At 38.0% G+C, this 13,455-nt stretch overlaps 1 protein-coding gene across 3 annotated transcripts in view; it reads left to right on the top strand.

The window, feature by feature from the left end:
• Positions 1–13,455, top strand: part of TPD52 (tumor protein D52) — a 311,826-nt gene that overhangs the window by 207,292 nt on the left and 91,079 nt on the right. The window lies entirely within an intron of this gene.

Genomic DNA, 13,455 nt, shown 5'->3' on the forward strand with positions numbered 1-13,455 from the left:
AATTTGTCCATTTCTTCCAGGTTGACTATTTTATTGGCATACAGTTGCTTGTAGTAGTCCTATATGATCTTTTGTATTTCTGCAGTGTCAGTTGTAATCTTTCCTTTTTCATTTCTAATTTTACTGATTTGAGTCCTCTTCCTTTTTTTATTGATGAGTCTGGCTAAAGGTTTATCAATTTTGTTTATCTTCTCAAAGAACCAACTTTTAGTTTTATTGATCTTTGCTCGTGTTTTCTTCATTTCTATTTCATTTATCTCTGCTCTGATCTTTATGATTTCTTTCCTTGTACTAACTTTGCGTTTTCTTTGTTCTTCTTTTTCTAGTTGCTTTAGGTGTAAGTTTAGATTGTTTATTTGAAGCTTTTCTTGTTTCTTGAGGTGAGCTTGAATTTCTATGAACTTCCCTTTTAGAACTGCTTTTGCTGCGTCCCATAGATTTTAGATTGTCTGGTTTTCACTGTCATTTGTTTCTAGGTATTTTTTAATTTCTTCTTTGATTTCTTCAGTGAACTCTTGGTTATTCAGCAATGCACTGTTTAGCCTCCATTTATTTGTGTTTTTTACTGTTTTTTTCCTGTAATTCATTTCTAATCTCATAGCATTGTTGTTGGAAAAGATGCTTGATACGATTTCAGTTTTCTTAAATTTTCCAAGCCTTGATTTGTGACCCAAAATGTCATCTATTCTGGAGAACGTTCCATGTGCACTTGAGAAGAAAGTGTTTTCTTGAGCTTTTGGGTGGAATGTCCTAAAAATATCAATTAAGTCTCTCTGGTCTGTTCTGTCATTTAAAGCTTGTGTTTATTTTCTAACTGGATGATCTGTCTATTGGTGTAAGTGGGATGTTCCAGTCCCCCACTACTATTGTGTTACTGTCGATTTCTCCTTTTATGGCTGTTAGCATTTGCTTTATGTATTGAGGTGCTCCTATGTTGGGTGCATAAATATTTATAATTGTTATGTCTTCTTCTTGGATTGATCCCTTGATCATTATGCAGTGTCCTTCCTTATGTCTTGTAACAGTCTTTATTTTAAAGCCTATTTTATCTGATATGAGTATTGCTACTCCAGCTTTCTTGTGATTTCCATTTGCATGGAATATCTTTTTCCATCCCCTCACTTTCAGCCTGTATGTGTCCCTAGGCCTGAAGTGGGTTTCTTGTAGACAGCGTATATAAGGGTCTTATTTTTTTATCCATTCAGCCAGTCTATGTCTTTTGGTTGGAACAGTTAATCCATTTACATTCAAGGTAATTATTGACATGTATGTTCCTATTACCATTTTCTTAATTGATTTGGTTTGGTTTTTGTAGATCTTTTCCTTCTCTTGTGTTTCCCACTTAGAGAAGTTCCTTTAGCATTTGTTGTAAAGCTGGTTTGGGGGTGCTGAGTTCTCGTAGTTTTTGCTGCCTGTAAAGCTTTTGATTTCTCCATCGAATCTGAATGAAATCCTTGCTGGGTAGAGAATATTGGTTGTAGGTTTTTCCCTTTCATCACTTTAAATATGTCCTGCCACTCCCTTCTGGCTTACAGAGTTTCTGCTGAAAGATCAGCTGTTAACCTTATGGGGGTTCCCTTGTAGGTAATTTGTTGCTTTTCCCTTGCTGCTTTTAATATTTTTTCTTTGTATTTAATTTTTGATAGCTTAATTAATATGTGCCTTGGCGTGTTTCTCTTTGGGTTTATCCTGTAAAGGACTCTCTGCACTTCCTGGACTTGATCGACTCTTTCCTTTCCATGTTAGGGAATTTTTCGACTATAATCTCTTCAAATATTTTCTCAAACCCTTTCTTTTTCTCTTCTTCTTCTGGGACCCCTATAATTCGAATATTGGTGCATTTAATGTTGTCCCAGAGGTCTCTGAGACTGTCCTCAATTCTTTCCATTCTTTTTTCTTTATTTTGCTCTCCAGCAGTTATTTCCACCATTTTATCTTCCAGCTCACTTATCCATTCTTCTGCCTCAGTTATTCTGCTATTGATTCCTTTCCGAGTATTTTTAATTTCAGTTACTGTGTTGTTCATCACTGTTTGTTTACTCTTTACTTCTTCTAGATCCTTGTTAAACGTTTCTTGTATTTTCTCCATTCTGTTTCCAAGATTTTGGATCATCTTTATTATCATTACTCTGAATTCTTTTTCACATAGGTTGCCTATTTCATCTTCATTTATTTGGTCTTGTAGGTTTTTACCTTGCTGTTCGTCTGTAACATATTTTTTTGTCGCTTTTTTTTTTTTTTTTTTTGATGGGTGGGGCTGTATACCTGTCTTAGTGGTTGTTTGGCCTGAGGCATCCAGCAGTGGAGTTTTCAGGCAGTTGGATAGAGTCGGGTCTTGGTGGTGAGATGAGGACCGCTGGGAGGCCTCATTCTGATGGATATTCCCTGGGGTCTGAGGTTCTCTGATAGTCCAGTGGTTTGGACTTGGTGTCCCACCACAGGAGCTCGGGCCCAACCTCTGGCCTGGGAACCAAGTTCCCGCATGCCATGTAGTGTGGCAAAAAAAAAAAGAAAAAAGGAGCAGTACAATAACAAAGAATAAAAAATAAAATAAAATTAGAAAGATAAAAAATATATTAGGAAAAATAAAAATATAATTGAAACAACTGCAACAAGGTAAACAAAACCACAACAGAAAAAAAAAAAAGGGCCTTGGCTCTGGGGGGCAGAGTTTAGGTGGGGTTGGCTCTTAGGCAGGGGCGGGGTTTAGGGTGGGGTGGGGCCTAGGTGGGGGTGGGGTTGACGTTTGAGCGTGGGGTGGGGCCTCTGCTTAAGACCTATGCGGAAGGGGAGAGGCAGCACGTCCAAAGGGGGGCCTCCATAGTGTGGAGTTCTGGAGTTTGGAGGGAAGGCCCTGGGTGAGGGTGTGTGGGTAGGGTTTAGGCCCAGAGCCATTGGAGGGTGTCTCAGAGGGTGTCTCCGAGTGTAGAGGTAGGGCCCTGGGTTGGGGTGTAGGGGTGGGGCTTGGGCTCTGCACAGCAGGAGGGAGGCTCTGAGGGCAGAGGATTAGGCCTTGGAGCCCAACAGGCTCCCCGGTGCCTAAGTGGACAGGGAAAGCCCTGGCCGTGTTTCCTTCTGTTCCTCCCTGCCCCCCACCTACTGTCTCCCCCATGGTCTCCCCTTTTGGACCCCTAACCGTGGGTGGGTCCCGCTGGGTGTAGGAACTCCCTTCCTCCAACCACCCTTCAGGGGTGCCGGTCGGTAGGTCAGACCTTTACTTTTGCTCCCCCTTCCCTCCTTCACACTCCCTCAGGACCCGCACAGCTGGAGGGGGCCTCAGTGGACAGAGGGTCAGGCCGGGGATCTCAGCAGGCTCCTGGGGGCCGAAGTGAGTGGGGGAAGCCTGGCCATGCTCCCTTTTGATCCTTTGCCCTCCCAATGGTCCCCCAGTTTCCCCCTTTGGGCGTGGGATTCCTTCTCCTCCCCCAGCCGCGCCTCAGGGCACCACTCCCGTCCAGCCTACACTTCTCCTCCCTCCCACTCCGCCCCCCCACTCCCCACATCCTACCCAGTCGCTAGGGGTTCCTCCCATCTCCTTAGGTGTCCGTGGTCCCCCACTGGTGCCTGGTAGGTGCCCTAGTTGTGCGGAGACACGAATTCTGCGTCCTCCTAGTCTGCTATCTTGACTCCACTCCTCTATAACTTTTTAAAGCCCATATTCCTTCCTCTGTTCTACACTGACAAAACTTATCTCTGGCAATAAATGTGTATATTTTCTTTTCTCATAAAACAAAACTTGTATACCACAAAATGTATCCTTTGCTTAGATGCTGTAATTCTGGCTCCAACTCTGATCTAATGTTAGTCATCAGCGTATCTCAGGTGCCTGAAAGCATTTATTCCTTATGTTTCCTTTGGAGTTTTTGGCCCCTCTAAATATAAATGTGTGTATATTCTTTTTTATTATATATGTATATTCTGACCAGCAACAAACATTTTGGTTTTTTAAAAAATAAATATAGAGTTGATATAGTTATTAGGTTATAGGGTTTTCCTTTCCCTAATTTCTTGACACATCTTATTTTGTTAACTGTAAGAATAAAGTTATAACTATCATTATTGATGCTATATGTAATATATTACATTATATTTATATTCCACATTATTAAAAAGTGAAATTTATTGGACATTTAAAAATGTTCCATTTTCACATTTCATAAAACAAATCAATGTTTGAACAAGAGACAAAACTTCTGTTTGTGGAACAAAATACTTAACTGGCAGGGCAAGGTTAAAAAGAATTTGGTTTAAGGGAAAAACAAAATCATACATTTATAGTAGAGTGGCAGAAAAAGATTAAAATTCTTATCCATGATGATAGCAATTTGAGGAAATGCATTTTAGTATTATGAACATTTTCAATTTTAATGAGTTGAATTATTGGAGAGCTGCAGAACTTTATGAGCACTCTCTACCTTTATTTTGTTAACCATGGTGCTGTGCTTGATGAGACAGAATAGATAGTATGTGGTGAGTCAGTCTTGACAGGCATCTTACAGATTGAACAGAAAGAAGCAATAGACTAGAAACACTGTCAAGGAAACACAGTGATGGTACTTTGAAAAAGGGAGACAAATCTGAAATACACCACAGAGTCTGCATATAAAAGTTCTTGTTAATTGAATATTTAAGACTATAATAATATTTTATATATTTAATAAAAAGTCTTAAAATTTTGCATTTTGTATGTATATTTAATCAATTTTTCACTTAATAGCTCTCTATACTATATCTGTTTTCAAACACTTAAAATTGTGTAAAAGTAGAATAAAATCATAGAACTGCAAAAGACCTTAGGTCTCTTCTAACATTGTGCTTTTCAAAACTGAGGAAATTGATGCCCAGACAGTTCATTTAAAGAACAAAGTACATGTATTCCCTCATGCTCACATGCAAATACTCTCCCTCTCACACACACGCACACACGCGGACAAAGTATGGGCTTAATACAGAGATCAGCATTACTGTGAACATTTGTATGAATTAGAAAAGACAAATAGCTGGTAATTGAACCATTAGAAACATTGTAGCTTTCTCTCTTCAGAAAACAAAATTTTACTTCTAAAGTCTTAAAACTTTAACGAATTGTAAGAAAATCAGAAAAAGTTCTAAACTATTTTAACTTACTGGGATGAAAACATAGATGGTTAATGATTTCAAGAGAACTATTTTTAAAACCTCTGAGATGTATGATTACAGCAAGACAGCTAAATTGACTAGCAAAGTCAGAACTCCTTACAAGATTCTCTTTGGATACTGAGGTTCAATCCAAGCCTTGTATTTGTCGGCTTTGTATTATTTAATATATGTATATCAAAGAACTAGTCAGAGAGACTGTCTCTATTTTAAGTCTACGAGAACCGTCACCAGCATGCACTGACAGATGTTAAAGAATGTCTGTGGAAAGAATGTCAAAAACCTCTCCAAAGGAAAGTCTTTAAACCATGTCCTTAATACAGAAATGCAAAACCAGATTTAATTGCCCTTTTCCTAAACAGCTCAGACATGCAGGCTCATTTACTGCAGCATATGGTCTGCGAAAATGCGCAGTGGAAGAGAGCAGTGATGGTGAAGGCTGGCATTGAGTCCATTTAGGCTGGAGTTCACAAAGATCAGTCGGAGGCAAGCACTTGAAGTTAAAGAAACACGCCAAGCAGTGAAAACACAGGCTATTTTCATTTTGAACATGCTTACTGGAGACATCCTATTTGCTTTCAAGACAACAGTATTCAATGTTTTATAATATGAAATACAGCATTTCTGAAAAACTAATATCCAAAGTTTTTTTTTCTAATTAAAAAAGGTATAAAAAATAGACAACCTTGCATTAAGCCATGGAGACTTTTTTCTGATAATTTATTATTTGTTACCACTGAAAGTAACCATTTTTCTAGTGGGGAACAGTTAAAACAATGAATTGGGTGGCAGCAACATGGTTTACATTTTATTTCAAAGGGAAGACATTATGAGACCATATGAAGTGGTAACTTCTTATCACTCCTAAAGGGATTAAGTTTACAGTTCTTTCAAGAAGTCAGAGGTAACTGAGAACTTAAGAAAAGGAAGAGGAGAAAAAAAATCTGTGAATCCTCTTATACAGCTTTGTGATGTTGGCAAGTGACTTCCATGTATCTTAATTTTCTATCTGTAACATGGAAGAAGCTATCTTTACAGAGAATTTTGTTTTAACCTCTAAATATCTAAAAGACAGTTCAGTTGCTATGTGTCTAGTACAGTGTCACACAGATTTGAGGAAAAATACAAAAAATAACAGAAAGGAAAGAAACATTTGACGAGTTAGGAATGGCAAACATGGATCTGATGGTTTATTATTGCTGGAATCTAATTAGTAATAGCTATTTATTATAACAAATTATTTCAGAGTTCTATTTTTCCTGTAAAGCTAGCCTTTCTTCCAGTGTTATGTATTGTAGGGCAAATATGCTTACTATTTTTATTGTCAATTTGAAATTGTCTACAACTGCACTAAATGGCTATTTAAATTTAATTCAAATTAAATAAAATTTAAAATTTTGGTTCCTCACTCACATTAGTCATATTTCAAGTGCTCAATGATCACCTTATATGGAATGTTTCTGTCATTACAGAAAGTTATGTTGGGCAGTGGTGTTTTGGTATTATTGATATTTTAGTTAAGTTTTTATCAATGCATTTCATTGAAAGGTGAGAAGGTAAATCATATACTTTTAAATAGCAGGTGTGGAGGAGATGGATCTCCTCCCAATGCAAACAATAAGCCAAAGTTTAAGCTGTAAAGAAGGTACATTTAGCCCATGTAGCAAGACACAAAAATGAAATGGTGGTGTTGTTATGGCAGTGTGATTTTCTGAAATAGTGAGCAACTCTTGCTAACATTGTGGATAAAGTCAGTCTTCCATTAATTTACACAGTAATCACATTCTTGGAAATTTAGTGTATACTTAAACCTTTATTTTTTAAATTAATTTATTTATTATTTATTTTTGGATGCATTGGGTCTTTGTTGCGGTGCACAGGCTTCTCATTGCAGTGGCCTCTCCTTTTGTGGAGCACGGGCTCTAGGCACGCAGGCTCAGTAGTTGTGGCTTGCAGGCTTAGTTGCTCCGCAGCATGTGGTATCCTCCCGGACCAGGGTTCGAACTCGTGTCCCCTGCATTGGCAGGCGAGTTCCTAACCACTGCGCCACCAGGGAAGCCCTAAACTCTTATTTTTAAAAAACCAACTCTTTATATTTAGCAGACAGAGTTTTAGGCTTAGATAATTATAAGCAGGTTTTTCACCCACATCAATGTCTATCACAGATGCAGGACAACTCTGTTGTATGAAAGAGTTCTGTGCATTACAGAATGTCTCCATCCCATCCACCCCTACTAAATGGCAACCTGATCATTGCCATACAGTACTTCTGAACATTTCCAACACATTTTGGTATAATTATTTGCTATAAACAAACATTTATGGTATAAATATTCAAGATGGTGGGACCCATTCAGCTTCTTAAGAGTCATCTAAAGCCTGTTCCTTTGTTGGATACATTTTATTGATTTATCTTTTTATTCCATGTTTATTTTATTTATTATTTATTTTTTAATTGAAGTATAGTTAATTTACAGTGTTGTATTAGTTTCTGGTATACAGCAAAGTGATCTAGTTATACATGTATATATATTCTTTTTCATATTCTTTTCCATTATAGTTTATTACAAGGCATTGAATATAGTTCCCTGTGCTATACAGCAGGACCTTGTTTATTTATTTTACATACTGTAGTTTGCATCTGCTAATCCCAAATTCCTAATTTATCCCTCCCCCCCTTACCCCCCTTTTCCATATTTTTTAAAGTGAAAATATGCTTCTGTGGACCTAATTTTCTTTTTAACACCTGTCCTTATTCATTCCTAATAGTTTTAAACTTAAGGAAGTGACCAGGGTAATGAAAGAAAAATTCCTTCTCTACATATGCCATGGACTTTTGTCTTATATCCATTAGAAAATGAGGCTGTGGTAGAGGCTGGGTCTACCGCTTACCAACTGTGTGGCTGTGAGCAGTGGCCCAGTGAGCTTGTTCATTGAAGTCCTAGGTTTCATTAAGAAACACATTGGGAATTAAACAACAGGTATAATTATCACAAGGCCATGTTGTTGTGTAGATGGAATGAGAACCCATTTCTTTTACCTCAAGAAATATTAACAGACTTAAAATCTAGCACAAAACTTTTTAATCTTATAGTCTGTAGATGACCTTCAGGTAACCTGTGAACCTCTTAAAATTGTAGCAAAATTATGGGTATTTGTGCATTTTTAGAAGGAAGAGTCCATTGATGTAATCAAAGGAATGAGGAAAAACTAATTAAAATTTTTAAATAATAAAACCTCATTATAGAAAGAAGACATAGAGGAGATAGTGTCTGGTATATAAAGAAAGGGGATGGTTGATTAGGTTAGAAGTTAAGTCTGCTATTGAAACGGTAAATTTTTTTCCTTAATTTTTGAATTTTATTTATTTATTTTATACAGCAGGTTCTTATTAGTCATCAATTTTATACACATCAGTGTATACATGTCAATCCCAATCCCCCAATTCATCACACCACCACCACCACCCCCCTGTGGCTTTCCCCCATTGGTGTCCATACGTTTGTTTTCTACATCTGTGTCTCAACTTCTGCCCTGTAAACCGGTTCATCTGTACCATTTTTCTAGGTTCCACATACATGCGTTAATATACAATATTTGTTTTTCTCTTTCTGACTTACTTCACTCTGTATGACCGTCTCTAGATGTATCCATGTCTCTACAAATGACCCGATTTCATTCCTTTTTATGGCTGAGTAATATTCCATTGTATATGTGTACCACAGCTTCTTTATACATTTGTCTGTCCATGGGCATTTAGGTTGCTTCCATGTCCTGGCTATTGTAAATAGTGCTGCAGTGAATATTGTGATACATGACTCTTTTTGAATTATGGTTTTCTCAGGGTATAGGCCAGTAGTGGGATTGCTGGGTCATATGGTAGTTCTATTTTTAGTTTTTTAAGGAACCTCCATACTGCTCTCCATAGAGGCTGTATCAATTTACATTCCCACCAACAGTGCAAGAGGGTTCCCTTTTCTCCACACCCTCTCCAGCATGAAATGGTAAATTTTAAAGGAAGCTAAAAAATGCTTCTTGGAAGAAAAAATAATGAACCTATTGAGTTGATCATCTTCCCCTTCCAAGAAATAGTATGTGCTAAAAATAGATTCATTGACAGCTTAACTCCATCAAGAATTAAGGAAGAGTGATAGGAGATAGGTAAAATTAGACAGCTCTACCTGGCCCCCAATCCTCAGTGTTCCTTGAACCACTGTCATAAAGAATACTAGAATAGATAAGTCACTGTGACTGACAATATATTCTACTTTCTTGTTTTCAGTTATATTGTGGTTAATGCTGGGAAGTGTGGACTGTTAAATGTGCAGTTCTCTGAATTTTACTTGCTTTTGTTCAGTGCTATTTTGCCTCACATCTTCAAAGGAAATTCAGCATTCATTTCAAGAGAAATTGGTTTCTTTCTTGTAGGACATTTATAATGTATTTATATATATTGCATGTTATATACATTATATAATACATTTTAAGAGAGGAATGCTTATACCATTAAAATAAGTAAGATTTGAATCAAAGCAAATTATTGAAAGAAAACCCACCCCAAAAACATACCTTCTACAGAAATCCTTCATTGGTTTAATTATTACTTGGAATTATATCTGGGACCGCTCTTGTACTCCCCATCACGCCAAGGCTGGAGCATCAGGTGTCACTGGGTTTGTTTTGATGGTGATGGTGGTGGTGGTGGTGGTGGTGGTGGTGACTGATGATGGTAGCTAACATTTATTGAGTATTTATAAGGGCTTGGCAGGTGTTAACTCATTTCATGCTCATAGGAACCTAGAAGGCATAATTATTCCCATTTTACAAATGAGGAAGCTGAAACAGAGAGATGAAGTAACAGCTCAGAGTTGCAGATTTATGGATAGAGCTGAGCACACATCTGGCCATCTGGCTCCAGAGTCTAGAGTCTTGACCACCACATTGCCTCTTCTGGATATTTATACTTAGGCCCAAATCTTTGAATAAATAGACCATTTAAGAACTGCATGAACAAGCTGGGGAAAGAGTTTACTGGCATTTTCATTTTAAATCTTGTTATGTGGAACAGTGGAAACCCAAATGGGAAGACTAAGTAGTATTAAGTGATTGTCGAAGACTACAATACTGAAGGTTCACCTCACGTTTCATTGGCAGAAATGGAGTTCTCAGAAATACATTAGTTATTTCTTTACTTCCCTTTAATAAAGTGTTTCAAAGTTAAAGCGCGAGGGCGAGAGAGAGGCATGGACATATATACACTAACAAACGTAAGGTAGATAGCTAGTGGGAAGCAGCCGCATAGCACAGGGAGATCAGCTCGTGCTTTGTGACCGCCTGGAGGGTTGGGATAGGGAGGGTGGGAGGGAGGGAGCCGCAAGAAGGAAGAGATATGGGAACATATGTATATGTATAACTGATTCACTTTGTTATAAAGCAGAAACTAACACACCATTGTAAAGCAATTATACCCCAATAGAGATGTTTAAAAAAAAAAAGAAAAGTTAAAGCACAGATAAACTCCACATTAATTGTATGGCTCCTATTCCTGTTGAGTGAGGACTATGCTAACCTTTCCATGTCCCGGGTCTCCCAGAAAGGACAGTCTGTGTCTGGGAGAGGCAGCCCCACCCCCGCTGTCAGTAGGCTTTGTTCAAGGGACTGTTCTTAGGTGCCTTTCTCCATTATATATTGTCATTCCCTGACCTTTTTTTTTTTTTTTTGATCTGTCTAAATTACTCACCCTAAAGTCTGTTGGCTTTTTCATCACTTATAGGAAACATCTGTTACCCTCAAAGGCTGTTAATGGTGGCCACAAAGTCCTGTCAGAGGTCCCCATTTTACTGGCCCTTTGTATGTGTGTAGGATGCTGTGTCTTGTATACAATAAAGGTAATTCTAGGCCAGATTTCTCTCAAATGCTGATCAGAGAAGACTGCATCCAAATCACCTGGGGAGCTTGTTAAAAAGGGAAATTCCCAAGTTCCACCTAGATTTGCCAGCTCACTCTCTGGGGTTGCTTCCCTCGTTTGCATTTTTAATAAGCACCCCAGGTGCTTCTGATGTACTGAAGTGAAAAACCACTGTTCAAAAGGCTACATTAAATGAAATGTATACATCTCAGTACTGTAAGAGAGGCAGATGTGATTAAAGCCCTGCGCATAACGAACCTGTAGTCTGCTAGGGAAGAAACACATAGAAATAATGCACAGTGAAAATTAAGTACCATAAAAGTAGAAACAGCTACTTCCAGGTAGCAGAAGTCAGAGAATCTTCTAGAAGTTTTTTTTGTTTAGTGCAAGGTATATACATGTGGGTGATTCTTCATTCATTTAGCACATGTAAAGTCCTACAGTTCCATTTTTCATCTCCTTTACCAACTCACTGGATAATTTCTAGAATTTGCATAATTTTTAGAGATGAAGACAAAACTTTCATATTATTAAAGGCTACTACACCTAAAAAAAGTTCTCCTTTCCATAAACTACCAAGCATACTGTGCACTCATGGTATTTCTGATTTTATTTTTTAACAGGAGATTGCTAGCATTTTATGACACAGAACCATCTACACTAAGAGCTTCCCCTTCAGTGAGACCATGCCCAGAAATTGTGTCCCAAGTGTTTGTGAATGTTCAACCCTTTTCATAAAAAGTCACTGTTCCCCTTCATCATGGTTGTCTATAGGCCAGATATGAATAATGGAAGGAGAAGAGAACTAACTTTATTAACTACTGTGCAGCAGGCACTGTGCCAGGCAAACTTCAGAGAGGTTAAGTAAATGAGCCAGGCCACACAGCTGCTAAGGCCAAGAGAATGGAAAGCCTAGGTAGTCGGTGTGGTGGCTTTTGCCAGCAAGCGTCTTGTTAATTTATTGACAAACATTTGAGGACCTGCTGCATTGGCACTGGAAGGATACAGAGATAAATACAGTGCCGGATCTTGGGGAGTATTCGATCTAATGAGAAATCGGAGATTTACACAGTTAACCAATACAGGTGAGTGAAGGGCACTGACATTTGCACTTACTGGGCTATGCGTTTTCAATATATAATATTATCCCATTTAACCATCCCAGCAAACCTGCCAAGTGGTCGAAGTCTGTTATATAGATGAGGGAATTGTGGTTCAGAGAAAGCAAGTTACCCAAGGTTACCCAACTCGTAAGTAGCAGGACTCAGATTTGCATCCAAGTCTGTGACTGCAAAACCTCTGTCTTCCTTGGCAATTCCAGTGACAGAATCTGCATTCTGATAAGGGGAATGTGGAGGCTCTCAGGAGCTGCATTTGATGCATTCTACCTGGATACTTAGGAATCAATAGGATTTATTTAGAAGGAAAGGCCAAGCAGTGCTACAACAGAAGCAAAGGTGCAGAGCAGTAGAAGTGTGTGGGAATGGACGTTAGGCCATTTCCACATAAGCAGAGCAGATACGGAACCATCGTGAGAGGTAGACTAGGAAGGTGGGCTCCGGGAAGACCAGGTCCTACCTCAAGCTTTAGCTAAGGATGATGAGATCTGAAGGGCTAAGCTCAAGAAATATCTGTGTTAAAAAATGAACAAAACTTGATAACTAATTGAATGTTGTGTGGGGGGTGGCGGGGGGGGAAGGTGGTCGACGTGAATCAAAGCTGATTAAACGAATCACTGGAGTAGTGCTGTAAGGACAAATGAAAGACTCCATTAGAACACAGGTTACAGCTCCAAGTAATGCAGAAAATAGTGTTCAGCTTTACCTTGTCTGTGAACTAGCTTGTTTTCCCAGTGGTTAATTCATATGGAATGTGTTCTATAACTGCTGTTTTCTAAGAATATAAAGCTATGCCTTAATATTCTAGGATATCTCTTTAATTTTTTTAAACAGAGACAGAAAGTAAGGTCTATGCCGTCAGATACACACACCCATGTACATATATACATAAACATACATATAGAAGGACTATATGTGACTGACTAAATGTGACTGACATCATCATTTTCCAAATTTTACAAAAGGACATTTCCTTCTGTAACCAGAAAGAAAAATAACTTAAAAAAAAAAAAAGCCAAATAGCCTAAATGTTTACTTGATGGACCACTTATAAATTCCTCCAGAATACCTAATCAAACATTGTTCATTATATGGTCTACTAAAATCATTTTCCAGTGACTTTTGTGAAGAACTCTGTTTCTTCATTTTCTGTTTATATAAAATTGTTTTAATTTTAATTTTAAGACTTAGAGTACTCTAGGTATATATTTTTAGATTTTTAAAGATTTGTGGTTTTCATTCAGTAGCCATATTTTCACTCTCCTGTACCTTTTCATAATGTTGATGTTAAAC

The sequence above is a fragment of the Pseudorca crassidens genome, chromosome 17 (assembly GCF_039906515.1).
Source record: "Pseudorca crassidens isolate mPseCra1 chromosome 17, mPseCra1.hap1, whole genome shotgun sequence".
NCBI classification, from domain to species: Eukaryota; Metazoa; Chordata; class Mammalia; order Artiodactyla; family Delphinidae; genus Pseudorca; species Pseudorca crassidens.